The sequence below is a fragment of the Schistocerca gregaria genome, chromosome 2 (genome assembly GCF_023897955.1).
Source record: "Schistocerca gregaria isolate iqSchGreg1 chromosome 2, iqSchGreg1.2, whole genome shotgun sequence".
NCBI classification, from domain to species: domain Eukaryota; kingdom Metazoa; phylum Arthropoda; class Insecta; order Orthoptera; family Acrididae; genus Schistocerca; species Schistocerca gregaria.
This window is the reverse complement of record NC_064921.1, coordinates 134,367,854-134,394,541: the sequence shown is the minus strand read 5'-3', so window position 1 is coordinate 134,394,541 and position 26,688 is coordinate 134,367,854.

The following is a 26,688-nucleotide window of genomic DNA, read 5'->3' as shown; positions in this document are numbered from 1 at the left end:
TTAATTATGTTTGAATTTAATGATAGTATAGTGAATTCCATCTACCAATAATATGTAAAGTGGTTCTCTATGCCTCAGACCGATAAATAAGTGGGAAGTGGTTGGTTTGGTGGCGCAACGATCACGCGTCATCGCTGTGCCATCGTTTATGCATTTTCATTATAAAAAGACGAGCCTCCAATATAATGACCGATTATAGCTGTTACTACGACGACAATCATTTGTTAAACTGAAACTCAGCGACCTCTATTCCTCATAGAAATTACACATAATTACTAATTGATCTTCAAATTCTTCGAAGAGACAAATGACTCTGGGCACTATGGGACTTAACATCTAAGGTCATCAGTTCCCTAGAACTTAGATCTACTTAAACCTAACTAACCTAAGGACATCACACATATCCATACCCGAGGCACAATTCGAACCTGCGACCATAGTGGTCACAGCGGTGGACAAGACAGCAGACGTTTAATTCCATTAATTAATATTTCATAATTATATTGTCCTCTTGCTATCGTCAATGTGGTGCGACATTACGTCAAAACCATTTTACTTTCACTTCTAAACATTTGCAAACATTTATGAAATCAACACAGATGCGAGTCTAAGTTATCATTAGACTCTTCACTCAAACTGAAGAGATTATTTTGAAAGGAGATTAAGTCACTAAATGTGCAAAATAGAGTTATGCGATTAGTTGTGGTACATGCCAGATACAGGATTTTTTATTTAAAAAGACACATGTCTAGGCTATCTCTACCAATTTCATCACTGCGCAAATTTTTACGTTTATTTTTAAACAGACTCAAGTCACTGACTTGCATCGTCTTCCAAATAAACGCCAATAGGGGCACCAGCCTTTTCAATAGTTGCAAGGGCAACAGTCTGGATGATTGACTGATCTGGCCTTGTAACACTAACCAAAACGGCCTTGCTGTGCTGGTACTGCGGGCGGCTGAAAGCAAGGGGAACCTACAGCCGTAATTTTCCCTGAGGGCATGCAGCTTTACTATATGGTTAAAAGATGATGGCGTCCTCTTGGGTAAAATGTTCCCGGGCAGGGACTACTCAAGAGGACGTCATTATCAGGAGAAAGAAAACTGGCGTTCTACAGACCGGAGCGTAGAATGTCAGATCCCTTAATTGGGCAGGTAGGTTAGAAAATGTAAAAAGGGAAATGGATAGATTAAAGTTAGATATAGTAGGAATTAGTGAAGTTTGGTAGCAGGAGGAACAAGACTTTTGGTCAGGTGAATACAGGGTTATACATACAAAATCAAATAGGGGTAATGCAGGAGTAGGTTTAATAATAAATAAAAAAATAGGAGTGCCAGTAAGCTACTACAAATGGCATAGTGAACGCATTATTGTGGCCAAGATAGACACGAAGCCCAAGCCTACTACAGTCGTACAAGTTTATATGCCAACTAGCTCTGTAGATGATGAAGAAATTGATGAAATGTATGATGAGATAAAAGAAATTATTCAGGTAGTGAAGGGAGAAGAAACTTTAATATTCATGGGTGACTGGAATTCGAGAGTAGGAAAAGGGAGAGAAGGAAACATAGTAGGTGAATATGGATTGGGGGTAAGAAATGAAAGAGGAATCCGCCTGGTAGAATTTTGCACAGAGCATAACTTAACCATAGCTGACACTTGGTTGAAGAATCACAAAAGAGGGCTGTATACATGGAAGAATCCTTGCGATACTCGAAGGTATCAGATATATTATATGATGGTAACACAGAGATTTAGGAAACAGATTTTAAATTGTAAGACATTTCCAGGGGCAGATGTGGACTCTGACCAGAATCTACTGGTTATGAACTGAAGAAACTGCAAAAAGGTGGGAATTTAAGGAGATGGGATCTGGATAAACTGCCTAAACCAGAGGGTCTACAGAGTTTCAGCGAGAGCATAAGGGAACAATTGATAGGAATGAAAGAAATACAGTGGAAGAAGAATAGGTGGCTCTGAGGGATGAAGTAGTGAAGGCTTCAAAGGATCAAGTAGGTAAAAGACGAGGTCTAGTAGAAATCCTAACAGAAGAAATATTGAATGTAATTGATGAAAGGAGAAAATATAAAAATGAAGTAAATGAAGCAGACAAAAAGAAATATCAAGAGCTCTGATGGAAACCCAGTTCTAAGCAAAGAAGGGAAAGCTCTCACATTATTTGATTTTCAAACAGCTGAGCAAAACTGAACGTACTCAGACATTTCGCTCTTTACCTTTTCTGATCAACACTAAACTGACTCACAATATTTTTTAGCGCAACGCAATCTGACTTTCAATAATCCCTACAAAAGAATGGCCCTGACTAACATAAACCTATACCTTTCACAAATCACTTACCTCATAAAAATCTTCATTACTCGAACTACTGCAATACAGCGAGCGCCACTACTGCCAGCTAAATAAAAGATTCAAACTACTGAAGGCACTAACTACTGATAGGCATAGTTAGCAAATGAAAGATTTTGATAGAGAACAAACAATGTATTTACCTTAATAGTGTTCAAAAGTCATTATATATATATATATATATATATATATATATATATATATATATATATATATATATATAAGGTCATGACATCCATTCTGACAAATGTACTGATTCTGATGGACACACGTGCAGATCATCCGCTCTAAAAATATCCGCCTTCTCACTTCCCCACATCCACCAGTGCTGGCGGCTCACCTCCAACTGCGCAACGCTACGTGCTGTTCACATCCAGCTGCCCAACACTACAATGGCAGACAACAATGCAAACTAGAAACAGACCGCACACAGCACAGCCAGTGATTTTCATACAGAGCGCTACGTGGCGTTACCAGTAAGAAAACACAAACAGTCTACTTACATAGCCCCTATGCTCCCCACAAAAAATTTTACGAATTGTTTTGGGCACTGGCCAATACATATTTGTTAAAAATTTTTCACTTTTACAATAACAAAGAAACAAATTGCACACACTTATTGATACAATGTTGGTCAAAAGCTAAAATTTTCTGACAGTCCATAAAGAGAGTCCTGATCTTTCATCACAGTAAAACAACAGTGTTTTTCTCAAAGTCTGAGCAGTAATAGAAAATGCACACTGAAGTAGTGGGTTTCCATGCAGTCTTGAAGAAGTAGTGCTGTCCTACCAACAGAAAGACAGTGCTGACTCTTGACAACCAGACAGGTAATGGGCCACAGCAGAACAAACCCACCGCAGTGTCAGTCGAAGTTTTGAAGAATATTGGTAGGTAGGTCATCACAGAGCAGACCCACTGTATTCCTGGTAGAGATTATGGTATTGATGGGCCACCAGAGGTGCAGACCCACTGCAGTCCTTGTAGAGATAATGGTATTGGTGGGCCATCAAACGTGTGGACTCACTGTAGTGCTTGTAGAAATAATGTTATTAGTGGGCAATCAAAGATGCAAACCCCTGTAGTCCTTGAAGAGACGGCCAGCAGCCATATGTTGCAACTGTGCAGGTGCACAATCACCATCGAAGAGTCTTGCGGACAATAAAGCATGTCCATAAACCACCACTTGTGCACTCAGAATTTTTTATTTAATTGTCCTTAGAACCAGCAATGCTGTTAACCAGTCCCTTGCTGAATTATTAACAAACGTGCAAACACTATCAGTCCCTATTTCTCGCATGTTGTCCATAGACTATGACCAACAGAAACGTGTACACTGAAATGTAATTTACAAATTACTTAAATTGATGAACTGGTGACAATTAAATTTATATAACATAAGAATGGAATTACAAAGGTACAAAGTACATAATTAAAGAACATAATAGTACAGATAACATTTGTAGTAATACAGGCTTTACAAAAGAAAAGAAATAGACATATACATCAGTGTTACAGGTATTCTGACATAAGTAAATAAATAAAACAATGAGAATAGTTTTTGAAACAGTAATTTCACAAATGAGAATTGAAACAGAACAGAATTAATAATGTGTAAACATATTTACAATGAAAATGACATATTATTAATGCAAATTACACTCGTGGAAATTGAAATAAGACGTGCAGACCGCGTGAGACGACGCTTCATCCACTCCCAAACATGCTCAATGGGGGACAGATCCGGAGATCTTGCTGGACAGGGTAATTGAGTTACACCTTCTAGAGCACGTTAGGTGGCACGGGATACATGCGGACGTGCATTGTCCTGTTGGAACAGCAAGTTCCCTTGCCGGTCTAGGAATGGTAGAACGATGGGTTCGATGACGGTTTGGATGTACCGTGCACTACTCAGTGTCCCCTCGACGATCACCAGAGGTGTACGGCCAGTGTAGGAGATCGCTCCCCACACCATGATGCCGGGTGTTGGCCCTGTGTGCCTCGGTCGTATGCAGTCCTGATTGTGGCGCTCACCTGCACGGCGCCAAACACGCATACGACCATCATTGGCACCAAGGCAGAAGCGACTCTCATCGCTGAAGACGACACGTCTCCATTCGTCCCTCCATTCACGCCTGTCGCGACACCACTGGAGGCGGGCTGCACGATGTTGGGGCGTGAGCGGAAGACGGCCTAACGGTGTGCTGGACCGTAGCCCAGCTTCATGGAGACGGTTGCGAATGGTCCTCGCCGATACCCCAGGAGCAACAGTGTCCCTAATTTGCTGGGAAGTGGCGGTGCGGTCCCCTACGGCACTGCGAAGGATTCTACGGTCTTGGCGTGCATCTGTGCGTCGCTGCGGTCCGGTCCCAGGTTGACGGGCACGTGCACATTCCGCCGACCACTGGCGACAACATCGATGTACTGTGGAGACCTCACGCCCCACGTGTTGAGCAGTTCGGCGGTACGTCCACCCGGCCTCCCGCATGCCCACTATACGCCCTCGCTCAAAGTCCGTCAACTGCACATACGGTTCACGTCTACGCTGTCGCGGCGTGCTACCAGTGTTAAAGATTGCGATGGAGCTCCGTATGCCACGGTAAACTGGCTGACACTGACGGCGGCGGTGCACAAATGCTGCGCAGCTAGCGCCATTCGACGGCCAACACCGCGGTTCCTGGTGTGTCCGCTGTGCCGTGCGTGTGATCATTGCTTGTACAGCCCTCTCGCAGTGTCCGGAGCAACTATGGTGGGTCTGACACACCGGTGTCAATGTGTTCTTTTTTCCATTTCCAGGAGTGTATATTTGAGGATAACAGTATTCCTTATCTTCACGATAAAGGATGACAGCCAAAAACAGTTGCAGGATAAAAATTTATTAAAATTCTTGACCAAGTTTTCGGTACATATAAATATACCTTCATCAGAAGAAAAAAATCCTGAACTGGAAGACACTTTCATTAGAAAAGCTTAAGTAACAGTGTAATTACCAGAGTAATACAGGCACAAAATCTTTAGTTACTTACTAAAATTACATCATGCAATGGAGATTAATAAAACAATTGTGCCAAAGGCGTCCTCAATAATTAAGACATCTTCTTCAACATGACTATGGGCACAGGGGCAAAGCGAACAGTTTAGCACCATTAATTCGCCTATGAACTATCGAGACAAGAGTGTGAAAGCATTAGGGCAGATGGTTTCGCCGAGAGAGGGCACTTGTATGTGCCAGACACTCGCGCATATTAAAATCCATGAATACATACATAAGCGCATCAAAAATTATTAAAAGTTGTGTTAATTCAAACTTTGTCTTAATAAATGAAACATATCAGACCATTTAAAAACATTTATGTAAAATAGAAAATATAGAACCAATTTACCTGTGTCCTAGTGTCAAACAGATAAAGCTTGCGCTATGGAACATCTAACGAGAGAGGGCACTAGTGTAATGAGCGAGAATCTCGCGTAACGTAGGCGGTGAAATACGTACTGGCGAAAACAACCAAAATGTTACAATAAAACGAAACCATCTGTCGTTGTGAATAAAAACATACTAGTCAATTAACCACACATACACATCGAAAATCACAAACAACAAACATCAAAAATACGTAAAATCCCAACAAGACAGGAAAAGCGCATTTCACCGGCATCAACAAGCAAGAAAACATGGACATCTCATTAAAAATCCAGAAAACAGGTGTGTCTATTGACTTCACTAAACAGTGTGAGAGACGCCATTTGACACCGAATTACGTGAAGGCTTTTATCAATGTGAATCAGTGTAACAAGGTTCCGTCTACTAAAGCAAAACTGGTGAAACAAATTATGAGTGACAGAATCAGTGACCTTTATAAGAAGAAAGATAAACTAAATGAAGAAACTTACTCTTTGTATCTCTTTATTGCTAGATCTTCTAAAGATTATGCTAACTTTCACGTAGACAGTATTTGGCATGATGTTAATGAGTGGTTACACAATCCTGAGGCTGAAATTCAGCGTAGGCACGATTTTAAACTTCAGAAGCTAGAAAATGCTATGCCTAAATCTAATGTTGTTCAGGCACAAAGAACTGTCAATTGCGAACATACATTTTTTGACAGAGTACTAAATAAAACTTCCATAAGCTTTACTCCTCAGGAAAGCGCCATGCTAGCGAGAGGTTTTAAATACAATTTCATGCCTAGTCTTAACGACCCTAAATTGGTGGATAATCTTATTGTTGACCTTAACGTTGGTCTTGCTTCCGTAAAAACAGAAAAATCCCAACAAAATAGGATTGCTCATGAATGTGACGCAATTTTTCAGAAAGAGAGGTCATTTCGGTAAAAAACGATGAATTAAAACAGAGAGGGAGTAGCATTACTACTGATATTAACCGTAAATTAAAACATAATGAGGGTCTAATCACTAAATCTGATAAAGGAAATTACCTGTTGTAGTCTATAAGAGTGAATATATTGCTAAAACTTTGGCTTTTTCGATGACAGTGGGATATTTTAAATCGAGCAGGATCCTAACCCTACATTACAAAAGCAAATTAGGGATATGTTAAGAAAAGTTAACATCTTATGAAAGAGTTTCCTAAGAAAACTTTAATTAATATGAACCCTATAGCACCTATGCTTAGAAGTCAGTTTAAGGTACACAAAAGTCAACACCCAGTTCGTCCCATCGTTAACGGAATAAAGAGTCCACATCATAAATTAGCGAGATTCTTACACACTAAAGTTAAAGAAGACTTTGTTTTTGGAAACAATTATTCTGTTAAAAATAGTGCTGAGGTAATAAACAAGCTAAAATCGATAGAGATCACTTCATCCTCTCGTTTGATTTCTTTTGATGTGGTAAGTTTACACATTAATGTCCCAGTGGATATACTCTTAAGATTATTGAAGATAACATTCGACAACATAGAACTCTAAGTGAGCTACAGTTGTCGGAACTTATGTCACTACTGCAGGTTGCACTAGATTACAATTACTTTCAGTTGAATGGCAAAATGCATGAGCAACCATTCGGCTTAGCCATGGGGTGCCCGTTAGCTGGTATCTTAGCTGACATCTTTGTGAATGCGTTAGAAGAAAATTTCTTCAAAAACAATACTGCGTTGGGTAATATGATTCCTTTCTATGCTCGTTATGTTGATGATGTACTCATAATATTTCAAGGGAGTGACCAAGATCTACAACTGTTTCATGTATTCAACAGTTTTCACGAGAAAATGAAATTCACAAAAGAGATACAAAACAATGAGAGAGAACTCCATTTTCTTGACTTGAAACTTATGTTATCGGCTAACACTATTAACTTCGACGTTTTTCGTAAAGAAACTTTTTCTGGTAATATTATTCCAGTAGATTCTTGTCATCCACAAACTCACAAAATTGCCTTCTTTCATTCTGCAGTTCATCGTGCTGTGTGCACACCTTTAGCACAGAATTGTTTAGAAAAAGAAATATTTTTATTAAAATCAATGGCTACTAACAATGGATACGACCCAAAATTAATTGACCGAATAGTTAAGAAAAAACAGGTGTAAAATATTCAACTTTAGGATACAACAGGGCGAAAAAGAATGAGGGTAATAACTTTATTTCGATTCCATTTTTGGGGAACGTTTCATATAAGATAAAAAGACTTTTACAGAAACAACACGGTTACATAGTTGCCTTTTCCGTAAATAATAGCATGAAACAAAGAGTATTGGAGCACGGGAAGAACTCGGCACTAAGTCCGGTGTATACAAAATTACTTATAACGACTGCATAAACTATTACATTGGACAGACAGGCAGACCCATTAAAGTTAGGTATAAAGAACAAAGGTTAGGTAACAATGGGGAAAACGTACACAATTCCACTCTTGCCGAGCATCTGGGGCTCTTACAGCATACGCCACGTGAACTGGACGACGTAGAGCTGCTTCATGAAGCGAATAAAGGTTACAAACTGGACTTGCTCGAAGAATTACAGATTTTCAAGCACCTGTCTCTAAATGATGGTTTTGTTCTTCATGAACGGGGTGCAGCTTAGAAACAAAAATTTTTTAGACAGTTTCAAACCTCTCTTTGCCCTAATGTAATATAGTCTGGCAGACTAGAAGTTAGTGCTCTTGCTTGTTGATGCCGGTGAAATGCGCTTTTCCTGTCTTGTTGGGATTTTACGTATTTTTTATGTTTGTTGTTTGTGATTTTCGATGTGTTTGTGTGGTTAATTGACTTGTATGTTTTTATTCACAACGACAGATGGTTTCGTTTTATTGTAACATTTTGGTTATTTTCGCCAGTACGTATTTCACTGCCTACGGTACGCGAGATTCTCGCTCATTACACTACTGCCCTCTCTAGTTAGATGTTCCATAGCGCAAGCTTTATCTGTTTGACACTAGGACACAGGTAAATTGGTTCTATATTTTCTATTTTACATAAATGTTTTTAAATGGTCTGATATGTTTCATTTATTAAGACAAAGTTTGAATTAACACAACTTTTAATAATTTTTGATGCGCTTATGTATGTATTCATGGATTTTAATATGCGCGAGTGTCTGGCACATACAAGTGCCCTCTCTCGGCGAAACCATCTGCCCTAGTGCTTTCACACTCTTGTCTCGATAGTCCATAGGCGAATTAATGCTGCTAAACTGTTCGCTTTGGCGCTGTGCCCATAGTCATGTTGTACAAATGGAGAAGATGTCTTAATTATTGATTAATTATTGACGACGCCTTTGCCACAATTGTATTACTAATCTCCATTGCATGATGTAATTTTAGTAAGTAACTAAAGATTTTGTGCCTGTATTACTCTGGTAATTACACTGTTACTGAAGCTTTTGTGTTTCTCACTTCCGAGTCTAAGGCTTATCTTCTGATGAAGGTATATTTATATGCACCGAAACCTTGGTCAAGAATTTTAATTTTTTGTATCCTGCAACTCTTTTTGTCTGTCATCCTTTATAGTGAAGAATTTCAACAGTTGCCATGTTTAAAATGTTGAAGTATTCCTGATCATTGTGAATGTAACTGAGTATTAGAAAAATTCTAGAACATAAGTCTTATCAGATAAACACATAGAGACAGGAAGAACACATAGTGGAATGATACAAAAGGACTGGACAGGGTTTGTTTTCAGTGTGACATTTGGTACTGCAGACCAACCCAAAACTTCATTCCAGAGACCTTTTCTCTTATTTCAGCATTTGTTTCCACCAAAAAAATCCTATCCAAGCATGCTTTCTGTATTTATATGTTCACATTTTTCTCACCTCATTATTTATTTCCCATTACCTTACCTCATCATTTATTTCCAAGAAAATCCTACCTAAACCTGTTGTCCCTAAACCATACTTTTTTGTTCATATCCTCTTTTTAGCCATTTTCTTATATCTTCTCAATGCATTTCTTCCAATTTGTGACAACTCGTTCTCTTATATAGGCTAACCCATCTTAAGATAACTTAAATCTAATGAGCTCAGATGCATAAACTAAAGGACGAGGAAATGCAGCAGCACAAAATAATTAACACAAACAGCAATGACAAAAAAATGCAAATTGACAAATCTAGCAGCAATATATACAAATTAGCAAAGCAAATGCAACATTACAACTAATATGAGCCAATGTGCAGCAACAAGAAAAATAAATCCCTAGTAAAACTGGCTTAGCAGAGTAATACAAAGTGAAATGCAGTAGCACTATGCCTGGCAAACAGCAGCAACAAATGCAATAACTAATATCTAAAAATGACAAAGCTCAAGCAGGAAAAAATATTACACTAAAGATGCCCCTGTCTAATACCTATGTAGCATCTTAACACTAGAGTGATGCATTACTATAACTTACTCTAGCAGACCAAGTTACCAAGTCCCTGATAAAAATTGTGTTTGCTATTGCTGTGAAGTGGAAATGTCATTTTGTGCTCCCTCGTTTTTTTGGTAGTATATCATAAAATTATTATTTACTGGATCTGTAGGCATAAAATATTTACATTAGTACAACTATAAAATTTTATATTAACCAATGCTGCAGTGCAGCTAGAAACTAGATATTAAACAAAATAGGCAAAGCAAGGCGTGAAACGTCATTCACTAGCCTTATGGCATTTCATAATGCAGTAGACAATCTTTCAACTAGCAAGACAATAGACGTGAAATGTTTCTCATCATTTCATTTCAGTAAATATCATAAATTAAGAACTCTACAGTGTAATCATGTTTTCAACTTTGAGCGTGTCGTATTTGCGATGCATTCTACAAAGAAATGTCAATAGCAAGGGTAATGGTTCTTTTCTTTCCCTAATAGCTTTTTCTCCAGGCGACTCGCACAGCTGCTCGCCCATAACGCATCACGTCAACGTCATTTAGCTTTCTTACAGAAATATTTAAGACACCAGTTTGCGCTACAGTGACAGTCTCATATAAAAAATTTCACAGGTCGAGAATTTGCGTTGCAGATGTGTAGAAACATAAGCCTATAAATATAACAGTGTCCAAAAAATTTTCGTCGGCATTGTAATACATTCACGCATTTTCACACTTTTCAAAGCTCTTAAGATACGATTCTTGGTTCCCAACGTCCTTTTTTCACAAACCCGGGTCTCTAACCGCTACTCATTATTTCTTACTTTATAACACATATACATGTTCGTCAAAACGTCAATCTTGCGTCGACACTTTAATATTTAATCATAATCAGATTTCTCATATAGCATCAGATTATTGATCATAAACATACCTCAACAGCATAATACACAGTGTCATCATAATAATAAAATCATAAAAACTCAGCCAAATCTCAAAAACGTCGTAGCTTTCTGCAATAATTTCAAACCCTAAAGAAAATTCTCTGCTCATTTCAATAGTGTCATCTACCTCAAAAGTACTTTAAAAATCATGATCCCATACCGAATACATCACTCAAAGCTCTCATAGTACCACAGTGGTTCCAAAAAAATATGAACAGTTCACAAAGTACAGACAAAATATAGTTTCATAAGTGTGGAGTTATCCAATAGTGTAATTGTGTAAACATGTGTCACTGATGTAGTAAAAAAAAATGTTTGTCTCTCAGTTAAATGGTCAGATAGCTGTGTAATTTATGTATTAGAGAAATATGGTACCGATGTGTAAAGTCGTATAAGCAAATACCATATTAGCTAGGGCTGCTTGAGCTTGCCAGACACATGGTACACAATGTAGGCGTGTACCCCATGATGATTAATGTAATTATACCCTCAGGAGTTAGAGATTACAGCAATGGAATGAAATGTAGCGCGGAAAACTTTCTATGTAACTCAAAAATCTTTAAAAATAAATGTTTTAAGTACGAAATTAATCACTCAAATGCGTGTCTTGTAGCGATAAATGTGAGTCTTGCTGTAAGATAATTCTGTTGAAGTGTCGTAGTTAACGTCCTCTGTAAGCAAAGTTCTGCTGAAGTCAGTGTACTCACCTCATCATAAACAAACGTGAAATGCTTTGCGTATAGATATCGTAGTTAGGACGTACCTTACTGTGATCAAGAAAGTACTATAATATAGCGCATTATTGTGCTAGGGAAAAGGCCGTCTCATTGTAGCTATACCACAAAAGTTACTACTAAAACATGTTTTACTTTCCAGACTAACTGTGCAGATATAAAACAGATAAACCGCCAAAGCGATAATGTAAATTGTGTCACATACTAGCAGCGTAGTGATATAATCGTGTAGCTGTCAAAGAAACCAAATACTAAGTCATCTTTAATCTCACAGAAAGCACTTCAAATAAAGAATGTCTTTTCAAGTAAACCAAAATGTTGCATTAAAGTCTCATTAGCAGTAAATGCCTTGTATTCGTTACGTAATCCTGCAATTAACAAGCAAGAATGCACACACACAATAACACCGTGTCCTCTGTTCACTATAACAATGCATTTGTAATTTTTGTTTAAATAAGTTCTCTTGGTTCTTGACTGTATATTTAACTTCAAACATTGTTGCATGTTAACAGTTTCTAAGTCTGACAAAGCATACTAGTAATGTAAAGTGAAAAATGTTATAGCGAAGACTAAGTTAAAGAACAGATTATCTCTCAATAAACGGTTTTACATGTGAAATGTGATGCAATCCTTTACTCTTCCTAGTATGCAGAGTTTCAACTTGAACGCAGTTATCAGTTGGTATACGTCGGGTTCTGTAAGATCCATTGTAAATCAGAAAGAATTTGTGACTCAAGTGTTTCTTCTTATGTGACAATGAATGAGCTTTAATGAGAACTTTCTGACCAATATATAATTTCTTTGCATTTGCTTTACCACGTAGTTTTCTCCTTTTGTCTGTTGCAGAATTTATATTTTTAATCGCCAAATCAATTATGTCTTTGTGTCGAAGTTTACGTGTATTCGGAAAAGGTACAAGCTCTCTGATTCTGTTCGGAGGTTCTTCATTCTCAGTACAAGAATAGGTGATAAAGCAGTGGAGTCGAAATAAGTGTAAATATCTGTCCCAATGCTGATGCTTCCTGCGACAGTAAAGTCTGCAGAACTTATTGATTTCTTTCATAATCCGTTCAGACGGGTTACAATGTGGCGAGTTCAATGAAATAAAAACAGGTTTGATTTTATGGTTGCGAAGCATGAGTGATGAAACAGCAGAACTGAATTGTGGTCCGTTATCTGAAATGACTTTTTTAACGTGTCCATCTTCACGTAAGAACTTTTTAACAAAGGCGTTGGATACAGACCGTCCAGTGGCTTTACGTAACGGAGTGAAAGAAATCAATTTTGAAGTAAGTTCAACAGCGACTAGAACGTACGAAAATCCATTCGATGTTCTGACAAGGGGTCCCAACAGATCAACGGTAGTAAATTCTTTTAATTTAGAAGGAATGATAGGAAACAACGGAGCACGATGTGAGATAGTAGATGGTTTCGCCTTTTGACAAAGTTTACAAAAAAAAAAAAGACAAGACTCTCTTCTCCATATTGTTAAAATAACAAGTCTTTCGAAGCATATGATAAAATTTTCGTGGACCAAAATGTGCGTAGCTGAAATGAATGTACCAAATGAGCTTATTAACAAAATCGTCTCGAATGCAAGGTACCCATAGCTTGTTATCAACAGTGCAGCATCTGAAGAGTGAGTTGTTTCTAACCAGATAATAATGCCGAATCTGAGTGTGTGTGTGTCCTTTAAAGATGTGGAGATGAAGTTTTCAAAGACGACTTTCTGAGTGTAAAGAATACTGAAATTTTTCTCGAGGTTGCCTTCTGTGTTACTTTTCTCAAACCCAGCCGGTGCGCGTGACAGTGCGTCCGCGACAATGTTCTCCTTGCCGTGAATGTAGACTTTTTTGAAGTAGAATTCTTGCAGAAACAGTGCCCAACGTTTTAACCTGTCATGGTTTAATTTTGAAGACATAAGAAATTGTAATGCACTGTATACTTTTACGTGCTTACCAGAAAGAAAGAAATGGAATTTGTTAAATGCCCAAACGATAGCTAAAGCTTCTAATTCAGTAACGGAATAATTTTCAGATTTTGTTAGCACTCGGATAGCAAAAGCAATGGTTTTCTGAACCATAGTGTCATTTTCTATGGCTTCTGGAAATAAATGGGCACCAAGACCGACTTTAGAAGAATCCGCGCTAAGGCAGAAATCTTGTGACAGATCTGGATGAGCTAGTATTGGCGCCTTAAGTAGCGATTCTTTCAAAGAATTGATTTCCAACTGTGCTTGTTATTCCCAGTTCCAAATAGTATTTTTTTCCAGTGAGAGAACAAAGTTTTGGTGTAACTACAATTTGCATATTTAGAAAACAACGGTACAAATTTACGAGACCTAGAAAACTGAGTACTTGTTATTTTGTGGATGGAGCTGGAATGGCTCTGATTGCTTTTCAGGATCCGGCTGAATGCCTTCAGAAGAAATAATGTGTCCCAAAAACTTCACCTTTGTCCTACCGAATCCAGACTTTTCCAAGTTAACTGTAATTCCAGATTCTGCAAAAATACGTAACACGCTGTTGAGGATGCGATTATGTTGTTCCCATGAGGCTCTTGCTATCAGAATATCGTCCGCATAGAAGGTGATGTGACGTTTTAAGAACTCAGGTAATATGGGATTTAGCCCGCGAATGAATGCTGCCGAAAAAATGTTCAAACCAAAAGGGAGTTTCCGAAACTGATAACAAACGCAGAAACAAAGGAAAGCTGTGTATTTTCTACATTCTGGATGAAGTCCGATCTCATAAAAGCTGGATCTGAGATCAATAGAAGGCAACACTTTTACACCACTAAAATTTTGAAGACGTTCTTCCAACGTTTGTCTGTTTCAGGAATGATGATAGTATTGAATTGTCTGGAATCTAAGACAAGCCTGATCGATCCATTTTTCTTCTCAACGACATGTAATGGAGTGTTGTATGAGCTTACTGCAGGCTCAATAATACCCTCGTCAAGCATAGATTGTTTTTCTGTTCTAACACGGCCCCTATAATGTGCTGGAATTACGTATGGTCTAACACAAAATTTAGTATGCTCACGTACACGAAATTGGTATTGAAATCCCTTGATTGTTCCTGTTTAGTGATTAAAAACGTGGAATGTGCTTGTAAAATCTCATAAATGTCCTGTCTATCAGTGTCATTACAATTCTCAATTGTTTGAATTTTATTCTGAATTAACTCATTAGTTTCAAATATGCCGTCGATATCATCTCTGTCAGTACTTGCAGAGTGATTGTTAGTGTCTAGTTCCGTAGAAAATTCCGAACTGTTGTCTAACAGAAGGTAAAGCCGATTAATTTCCTCGTCATGGTTTGAGAGCCAACTTCAAATTTCAAAGCTATTGACTTACCTTCTTTCTCTAAACTTATTTCAGCATCGTGAAAGTTGAATATTGCTTTGTATTCATTCAAAAAGTCTACTCCCAATATAATTTCCGTCGACAAAAATGGAACAATAAGAAAGTTCATATAGAAGCTGTGGATTTGACAAAAGGATTCTAAGTTGGTTAGTTGGCGTACATCTACACTTTTTCCAACGATTGCACCTTGTAATTTAATCTTACGTAACGGAAGTGTGGGGCAATCATTCGATTTGTTGCATTTGCTAAAGGCTGTTTCACTAATTACTGAAATGAGACTGCCAGAGTCAAGTACTGCCGTAAATTTTACGTCATTTACTGTAATGTGAATCACAGGATATGCAATGCTGTTATGTTTTACGTCGTGTTCCGGAAGGAAGATGTCCCTAATGTCTTCCATTTTTACGTAATTACTAGCTACGGCAGCTGCGTCGTCAGTTTCAGAAGTACGTTTTGTGGCTGCCAGCGGTATGAGTCATTGCCTATTGTCTCTTTGTTAGCGAGCGTCGTTATTGGGATTTGGAGACCTAGCTTCTACAAACTCACGTTGTTGAGAGGGCCCTGCCCTGTTTGAATCCCGCCAGTTGCGATGAAATTCGGGTCTGTAGTTTTATCGGTAGTTTATATAGTTTCTTTTTTGTCGGTCATGTGGTGAAGAATTTCTCCCGAAATCGTAACTGCGCGGTGGTCCGTTGCGTCTGACGTTATTCTGTCTCCCTTGATGATAATTATTTTGATTTCCATATTGTCTGTCTCTATGGTTATCTCTGTCATATTCATTACAACGGAAATGCGATCTTTCTCTGTAATTATTACTACTCTGCCAACGGTTGTCATACGGGTGGTGTCTGTTTTGGTCACGATTTACGTTGTAAGAATAGCCTTGTCGTGTCCAGTTATTATTTCTGTTATCGTGGAATTGTGACGGATGTGACCTATAATTGTTGTGTCCCTGTTTTCGCTTCCTGCGATTGTCAGTGTCGATTTCCAATTATTGTAACAGTCCCTGAAAAGCTTCAATGTCGTCTCTGCAACGTCCTGCCAAAATAATAGTCGTAAATATTCAGGCAATTTGATTAAGCAAATGCGGAGGAGTTCTGAGGGGCTGTAAGGATTTGACAGGTACTGATTCTTGTACATGACTGATTCTTTCACAAGACAGGAAAATTCAGATTGTTCGAAATGTTTCATCATTATGATGCTATGTTGTACTCGATCTTGTGTGGCTTGAGACCAATTTGCTAAGAGGAAGGCACGATAAAATTCTCCTTCACTGTGGCAAACGTGAGTGACCGATCGCATTCTTAAAGCTGGTTCATTCTCTAAGTAGCCACACATAAATTCTAATCTGTGCTCTAATGACCAGTTAGGAGGAAAACAATGAGAGAATTGGTGAAGCCACGCTTGTGGATGAATGTCGTTGCCGGAATTCTGAAATGTTTTGAATTTACGTGCAGTAATAAACAGCTTATAGTCAAAATCATCATGTCGGCGAGTCGCATGTCGGTCATTGTTACGTCGTTTCGGCGGTTCCATCTCAAAATTCGGTGTACCTTGCCAATTTCTTTCATGATTTCCGAAGTGCCCAGTGTTCTTATTTTGTGGCAGTTCCGTATTTCTATGTCCCTTTTCCCGTATTGGAGCGCGAGTGTCCTCTTAAATATGTAATTCTTGTATTACCTGTGTCAACTGATCTGTACCTCCTGGATTTCTCTTTGGTGTTGCGTATTAATTTGATTCTGATTTTGTTTGAATTTTCAAATTTGTTCGTACTCTTCTGTGTCAGTGAAGGTTACAGGTCTTGTGTCATTCAGATCATCATCCACCGTTGTAGATAAGTTAGTGAAATGATCCGAAAGTTCGGCTACTTTCTCCGATAGTGAACTTATTTCCTCAGTGTGTTTTTCTGAACCAAGTTTCAGAGTGTCCATTTGTGTTGGAATCGTATCTACTGTGTCCCTTAAGTTTTCCTGCGTTTTTGCAAGTTGTGTAATCGAATCGGTAGATGCAACTGAGTCAATCTTAGCTTGCAAGGTCTCATGATTTTCATGAACAATAGTTTGCAGTCCTTTTATGGCTGCTTCATGATTCTGCAATGTATTTTCATGCCGCGAAAAAATAGGTTGGAAATGCTCACAAATTTGTGTTTTTACGCTATTACAGACTTTCTGACATTTCGATTCGATTTTGTGTAACTCAGTAGTTAAATCTTCACGTGTTTGTTCAAGTATGGTGTCTAACCTTTGAAGATTTTGTTCCATTGTGTCTAACTTTCCAAGATTTTGTTCCATTGTGTCTAACTTTTAAAGATGTTGTTGCATTGTGTCTAACTTTTGAAGCTTTTGCTGTGTTTGTCTAATTTGTCGTATTAATTGAAATAAAAATGCATTGGTGTCAGAAACATTTTCCTCAATGTCTCATCGGCAGTGAATCTGCACCGCCAACATTCGCATTTTGACAAGCAGAAAATGTGTCCTGACTTATTTGAGAAGACGGTGAGGACCCAAAACCTGAATCTACAGTATTTGCGAGATTGTGTCCTGTCATTTCGGATTCCTGAGGCGAGCTGTTGCCGACAGATCGATCGATAATGCATCCCTGTTCATTAATTGTTTCACTATCTACGCCATTATTTGCCGCCCGCTCCATTTCCCTTTGCAAAATTACCAAATTACCACTTCGAACGTCTGTTAATTCATTACACAGTGGTGCTGATAAGCTACGCACGTCGTCACTATTATTTCTCAGTTTAGTTTGGAGCCTAGTGTCACGTTTTTCATACGCCATTATTGTCACAATATGTGACACGATAACACAGAAGAGCACAATTTGAAGAGCAGAATAGGAAAACACATTAACATAGCACTGAAAATAATATCTACTTAATTGCAAGCGCAGCTGCGAAATACTTGGTGCAAATCTACATGCATGTCACAACTGTTTTACTGTAGAACAATGAAAAACTGCAACTACAAAGGAAATTTTCTCTATGATTGCGCTCTAGCAATAAACAATAGCTACACTAATTACACAAACTACCAGAAAAAAATCAGAATATTCCAATGAGGTATCCTCTGCTAAGGGTCGACATATGAAACGTCCCCTTAGAAAATTTAGTGAATTACTGTGCTGATAAATCTCTTACATTATTTGATTTTCAATCAGCTGAGCAAAACTGAACGTACTCAGACATTTCGCTCTTTACCTATTCTGATCAACACTAAACTGACACACAATATTTTTTAACGCATCGCAATCTGACTTTCAATAATCCCTACAAAAGAATGGCCCTCACTGACAATAACCTATAGCTTTCACAAATCACTTACTCACAAAAATCTTCGTTGCTCGAACTACTACAATACAGCGAGCGCCACTACTGACAGCTAAATAAAAGATTAAAACAACTGAAGGCACTAACTACTGATAGGCATAGTTAGCAAATGAAAGATTTTGATGGAGAACAAACAATGTATTTACCTTAATAGTGTTCAAAAGTCATAATACATATAGCAGTTCATGACATCCATTCTTACAAATGTACTGTTTCTGATGGACACACGTCCAGATCATCCACTCTCAAAAATCCGCCATCTCACTTCCCCACATCCACCAGTGCTGGCGGCTCACCTCCAACTGCGCAACGCTACGCGCTATTCACATCCAGCTGCCCAACACTACAATGGGAGACAACAATGCAAACTAGCCACAGACTGCACACAGCACAGCCAGTGATTTTCATACAGAGCACTACGTGGCGTGACCAATAAGAAAACATAAACAGCCTACTTACATATAGAGGGTCTATACAAGCGCGATATATTGGAGGACAATATTATGGAAATGGAAGAGGATGTAGATAAAGATGAAATGGGAGATACGATAGTGCATGAAGAGTTTGACAGAGGACTGAAAGACCTGAGTCGAAACAAGGCCCCGGGAGTAGAGAACATTCCATTTGAACTACTGACGGCCTTGGGAGAGCCAGTCCTGACAAAACTCTGCCATCTGGTGAGGAAGATGTATGAGACAGGCGAAATACCCTCAGACTTCTAGAAGAATATAATAATTCCGTTAGTGGGGAGGCTTGCGTGCCTCAGCGATACAGATGGCTGTACCGTACGTGCAACCACAACGGAGGAGTATCTGTTGAGAGGCCAGACAAACATGTGGTTCCTGAAGAGGGGCAGCAGCCTTTTCAGTAGTTGCAGGGGAAACAGGATGATTGACTGATTTGGCCTTGCAACATTAACCAAAACGGCCTTGCTATGCTGGTACTTCAAACGGCTGAAAGCAAGGGGAAACTACAGCCGTAATTTTTCCCGAGGACATACAGCTTTACTGTATGATTAAATGATGATGGCGACCTCTTGGGTAGAAATGGAGGTAAAATAGTCCCCCATTCGGATCTCCGGGCGGGGACTACTAAGGACGACGTCGTTATCAGGAGAAAGAAAACTGGCGTTCTACGGATCGGAGTGTGGAATGTCAGATCCCTTAATCGGGCAGGTAGGTTAGAAAATTTAAAAAGGGAAATGGATAGGTTAAAGTTAGATATAGAGGGAATTAGTGAAGTTCGGTGGCAGGAGGAACAAGGCTTTTGGTCAGGTGAATACAGGGTTATAAATACAAAATCAAATAGGGGTAATGCAGGAGTAGGTTTAATAATGAATAAAAAATATTGGAGTGCGGGTAAGCTACTACAAACAGCATAGTGAACGCATTATTGTGACCAAGATAGACACAAAGCCCATGCCTACTACAGTAGTACAAGTTTATATGCCAACTAGCTCTGCAGATGATGAAGAAATTGATGAAATGTATGATGAGATAAAAGAAATTATTCAGGTAGTGAAGGGAGACGAAAATTTAATTTTCATGGGTGACAGGAATTCGACAGTAGGAAAAGGGAGAGAAGGAAACATAGTAGGTGAATATGGATTGAGGGTAAGAAATGAAAGAGGAAGCCATCTGTTAGAATTTTGCACAGAGCATAACTTAATCATAGCTAACACTTGGTTCAAGAATCATAGAAGAAGGTTGTATACATGGAAGAAACCTGGAGATACTAAAAGGTATCAGATAGATTATATAATGGTAAGACAGAGATTTAGGAATCAGGTTTTAAATTGTAGGACATTTCCAGGGGCAGATGTGGACTCTGACCAAATCTATTGGTTATGACCTGTAGATTAAAACTGAAGAAACTGCAAAAAGGTGGGAATTTAAGGACATGGGATCTGGATAAGCTGAAAGAACCATAGGTTGTACAGAGTGTCAAGGAGAGCATAAGGGAACAATTGACAGGAAAGGAACACAGTAGAAGAAGAATGAGTAGCTCTGAGGGAGGACGTAGTGAAGCCAGCAGAGGATAAAGTAATTAAAAAGGCGAGGGCTCCTAGAAATCCTTGGGTAACAGAAGACATATTGAATGTAATTGATGAAAGGAGAAAATATAAAAATGCAGTAAATTAAGCAGGCAAAAAGGAATACAAACGTCTCAAAAATGAGATCGACAGGAAATGTAAATGGCTAAGCAGGGATGGCTAGAGGACAAATGTAAGGATGTAGAAGCTTATCTCACTACGGGTAAGATAGATACTGCCTACAGGAAAATTAAAGAGACCTTTGGAGAGAAGAGAGCCACGTGTATGAATATCAAGAGCTCAGATGGCAACCCAGTTCTTAGCAAAGAAGGGAAGGCAGAAAGGTGGAAGGAGTATATAGAAGGTTTATACAATGGCGATGTACTTGAGGACAATATTATGGAAATGGAAGAGGATGTAGATGAAGACGAAATGGGAGATAAGATACTGCATGAAGAGTTTGACAGAACACTGAAAGACCTGAGTCGAAACAAGACCCCGGGAGTAGACAACATTCCATTAGAACTACTGACGGCCTTGGGAGAGCCAGTCACGACAAAACTCTTCCAGCTGGTGAGCAAGATGTATGAGACAGGCGAAATACCCTCAGACTTTAAGAAGAATATAATAATTCCAATCCCAATGCAAGCAGGTGCTGACAGATGTGAAAATTACCGAACTATCAGTTTAATAAGTCACAGCTGCAAAATACTAACGCGAATTCTTTACAGACGAATGGAAAAACTGGTAGATGCGGACCTCGGGGAGGATCAGTTTGGATTCCGTAGAAATGTTGCAACACGTGAGGCAATATTGACCTTACGACGTATCTTAGAAGAAAGATTAAGAAAAGGCAAACCTACGTTTCTAGCATTTGTAGACTTAGAGAAAGCTTTTGACAATGTTGACTGGAATACTCTCTTTCAAATTGTGAAGGTGACAGGAGTAAAATGCAGGGAGCGAAAGGCTATTTACAATTTGTACAGAAAGCAGATGGCAGTCATAGGAGTCGAAGGGCATGAAAGGGATGCAGTGGTTGGGAAAGGAGTGAGACAGGGTTGCAGCCTCTCCCCGATCTTATTCAATCTGTATATTGAGCAAGCAGTAAAGGAAACAAAAGATAAATTCTGAGTAGGTATTAAAATTCATGGAGAAGAAGTAAAAACTTTCAGCTTCGCCGATGACACTGTAATTCTGTCAGAAACGGCAAAGGACTTGGAAGGGCAGTTGAACGGAATGGATAGTGTCTTGAAAGGAGGATATAAGATGAACATCAACAAAAGCAAAACTAGGATAATGGAATGTAGTCAAATTAAATCGGGTGATGTTGAGGGAATTAGATTAGGAAATGAGACACTTGCAAGGCAAGGAAAGCGTTTCTGAAGAAGAGAAATTTGTAAAGTCGTGTATAGATTTAAGGGGCAGGAAGTCGTTTCTGAAAGTATTTGTACGGAGAGTAGTCATGTATGGAAGTGAAATATGGACGATAAATAGTTTGGACAAGAAGAGAATAGAAGCTTTCGTAATATGGTGCTACATAAGAATTCTGAGGATTAGATGGGTAGATTACATAACGAATCAGAAGGTATTGAACAGAATTGGGGAGAAGAGGCGTTTGTGGCACAACTTGACAAGAAGAAGGGACCGGCTGGTAGGACATGTTCTAAGGCATCAAGGGATCACAAATTTAGCATTGAGGGCTTCGTGGATTGTAAAAATCGTACAGGGAGGCCAAGAAATGAATACAATAAGCAGATTCAGAAGGATGTAGGTTGCAGTAAGTACTGGGAGATGAAGAAGCTTGCACAGGATAGAGTAGCATGGAGAGCTGCATCAAACCAGTCTCAGGACTGAGGACCACAACAACAACAACATGTACTCTCTGGTGGGACGTACACGAACTATGAATGTATATGGCGTCGCCTTGTGCTGTACATCATAGGCATAGATGACTGTGATTCAATTGGTAATCAATTTGCAGTGTACGGACCAACGTTTGTGTCTAGCATTGAGGTACACTGTAACTGTACTGAAATAATGTCGTCAAATGATAGTAAAAGAAAGAGGGGGATAAGGAAAGAAGAGTCATTTTAACAGCTTAGAATGAAAAAGGCCAAGCTCAGAGGTGAATCATATGCTTCCTATTCAGGTAAAATAGTTCATGCTAGAAGTACAAATTGCCATTGCGTATGCTTCCGTAAAGGTTTTGAAATGCTTAATGAGGATTCTTGCATCTCAGTTTTTACTGAAATCAACAATCTGCGCAATAAGGGTCTTCAATATGTTATTTCCAATGTCTGGTTAAACTACTACCAGTGACAACACACAGATCAAAGAAAAGAGAAGAATCAATATCTAGAACATAGTCCGTGATCTATCGTGGTGAGAATGAAGATACAAAAGTTGAAGTGTGTGAAAAAGCTTTCCTTAGCGTTTGCGATGCAACATCAAAACGAAGACAAAGACTAATACCTGTATTAAAAGCGGGAAAGTCATCTAATGAAGGGAGAGGAAGAAATGTGGACAGTAGATCTATGTCCAAGCCTGCAGAAGTATGTGAAGAAGTTGCTCAGCACAAGGAATAGTTTAACGTTAAGGTAGCACATTATTCAACTTGGCGATTCAAGTACCTGAAAACTGACGTAAATGTAAAAATCGTGCATAGTCTTTTCACACAAAAAGATCCAGAATGAAATATGTCTTTTTCATTCTATTACAACTATTTTAAGGAAACTATTCCTTTAGGTTTGGAAGATTGCAGTTCGTTGTCTGCAGCAAGTGCGAAAATCTGAAAACATAACTCAAAAGTGACATTCTTAATGACAATGCAGAGAAAGCTGCAGATGCAGAACTCATTGTGCATAGACCACAAACGATAGTGGTCTAAGGTCTATAAAAGGTACCCTTTCTACAGAATCGTACGCAAGAAGACTTCCTAGAGAAAGAAAGGCCTCATTTCAAATCTCCAGCTGTTGTATGTTTATCACTGCTAAGCTCGTGGTGTTGTAGAAACTTTGGACTACACTGACAGAACTACAGGAAATACTCTAAGACCTACCTTTTGCCGCTCGGAGTAGCCGCGCGGTCTCAGGCATCTTGTCACGGCCCGTGCGGCTACAACCATCGGCGGTTAGAGTCCTCCCTCGGGCATGTGTGTGTGTGTTGTCCTTAGAGCAAGTTAGTTTAAAGTTAGGTTAAATATGTGTTAGCTTAGGGACCGATGAGCTGAGCAGTTTGGTCCCATAAGACCTTACCACAAATTTCCAATTTTCCAAAATTACTTACCTCTTTAGCAGAAAGAGTACCATCATTGCCACGTGAGAAATCCTGAAAGGATGAACAGGCTGAGCCCATCAATGGAAAGAAGGCAAACCTCACCAAGCTCGTGCAGTATGTTCTGATGAACATTTTAACTTCTGTAGACACATTGTTCAATGGAAAATTGTTTAAACGTCAGAAGAAACTGATGAAAATTAAATATATTAATATTGTCAAACAAAAAGTGTGTAAGCACTAATGCTGGAGAACAACAATAATCGTTGAAGTTGGAAAACTTATATTTTTATAATTGAATGTGAATTATTATTTGGAATATAATAGGAATTGCTTTTTACGTTGACAAGCTGAATAATTCAGGTGTTTTTTTATCTGGAACGTGAGTAAATTTCTTTTATTTTATGCTATTTTTAACTGGTTCTTATTTAAAATATTCTGTTTTATTTCTACATTAATATTACCAATTGTTATTATTAACTTAACCTATTACTATACAATAATGGAAAACATTGTTAGTCATCGTGCTTATTGAATATGGACGACGTGTTGGGAGTTTCCAGATAACAGGTCTAAAATTCGTGGCAATAAATCCAATTGAAATAAGTCCATCCTACCTCCCATTCTATCTAACGACTCCCCCAATTCCATCTCTACACCTTTACCTCCCAGTGCGATCAGTGGTACCTTCCCATCAGACCTGCAAAAACCCAGTGAGTAATTACAAGAAAAACCATGCCATTACTTCGTGTCAGAGACCGTTATGTGACAATCCACTATGGTCCAATCCACGTAACTAAAAAGTAAAATATCTTGGACTAACGCTCAAAAACTAACCTGAAATCCTTAGGTGCAACAGTTAAAACATGGGTACTAAATCAGCGACCTTCGTCCATACATATGAAATCTTTTTCACCGCCGCCCTTTCCCTATGCCATGTAGCATGGATGCCCTCTGTTTCCATGTCTTAACACTCGCTCAAAATCGTCTAACGATTTGAACCCACCTGGTTTTCCGTAACCGACTATCTTTACCCTTTTATGCTAAACCAGTTCATAAGATTCCTACACCTCCTCGGACACCTAGAGCACCTTCACCACTCGTAAATCTGAGTCCCACCACCCTATAGTCTCCATCATGCAAAAGAATCCAGTCCTGCTTTAGTGCCTCTATCTTAACATGCCATCTTCCCTTCACCGCCAGATTCTCCATCTCATTTTCGAACGTAACTTCAATGACCACTCCTTCAATACTAAGAATGCATCCTGGAAATCTATCCTTCCACTCAACCGTAACTTACCAGCAGGTCCAAATGCACCTCCATCCCACTATTTTCTTGACCAGCTAGCATCCCTCTCAACTAATAGCACTCACATCTCACCTATCAGCTCCAGCTCACATACACATGCCACATCGTTTTTAATATATCATCTTCCTCAGTTCGTTCCACACCTCAGTCCCAACGCACTATAACCAGGAGATCCACCACACTACATTCACAATAATAAAGATGTTCGTCCTTTCACCTCCATCTTCACATAAACATCACCATCTGTTTTAACTAGTAAATTTTTATAAATATAATAAGCTTAATATTTTATAACGTAATGTGTTTAGCCACTTCCAGCTCCCCCCCCCCCCAAGTGGGGGAACATAAATTACTGGTAAATAAGAAAGAACAGTACCTCAAGAAAGACTTTTCAGTATTCGAGTATAGGGTCATTAACGAACTGTGCAGCATCTCAGTCCTATACTCTGGCTTAGTCTTGTTAATTCTGCATGCCATGCTGTTCTTTGAAGCAATTCTTCCCAGCGAACTCACAAACTATTTCTGTTTCGTTCTGACAGTGCTTCACAATTGTATCTAGTATTCCGCTTTGTACTTCTTCTGCCATGCCGTATTACTGCACAAAAGATTATCCTACATGTACTCACTCCAAATTCCTATTTTTTTCTGAAAACTACGCAAAAGCTGCACCTACCCATTCCATTTATACTATTTCTATTCTAGTTTGTTGTTTTCCTCGTTAAATAAACTACATCATTACACCGCAACACAATTCCTCTTCAGCAATCCTGTATAACACACAACAGTCTACGCAAAATCACTCAGGCGAGTACCTTGATATTCGTTCAATAAGGCCACATCTGATTTTCCACTGGTTGTAATAGTGATTTGCGTCCTAAGATTTTGACACTGATGACACATTAACCTCTACACACTTCCACGAGACGAGAGTGGAACAGAGGAAGAAGTCCTGGGCGTGAATAAATTGTCATGGTTTTCACTGCTCGGCGTTCCAATTATGTAATCTTTTTTTCTTCTTCTTCATTTCACCAAATAAACTTTTAACTTGTTTCAGTAATTAAAAACGAGGGCGCAATATTAATTTCCAATTAACCATTTCAATTAATTTTAGAATACATATGATAATTTTTTGTAATGTGTTTCTGCCTTTTTTGTGTTTGCCTGTGGCATAAATTTTAATTTCATATCCACTGATACATGCGCTGAAGTAAAATGCGAGTAATACTCTACAGAAAAATCTCTGTTTCGCTGCATGCAATAATGCGGGCGATAAAAGTATTATTATCTATTGACTTGAGACTATTATGTGAAATCATTGTGGACTTACTCATCAATTTCAAATTTAGAACCTTCCGGGAACGTAACTGTAAGCCCATCAGACGTCACTTTTTTGTCTACCAGTTGTTTCGAAGTATTTTCCGCAAGTCAGAGGCGTAGCTTGAGAGCTCTTAATATTATTGAATTTAAGGTGGCGCTTTTGGGTCTTATTGCCCTGTATCATTTGGGTGAAGTAAGCTCTAAATAGGGATA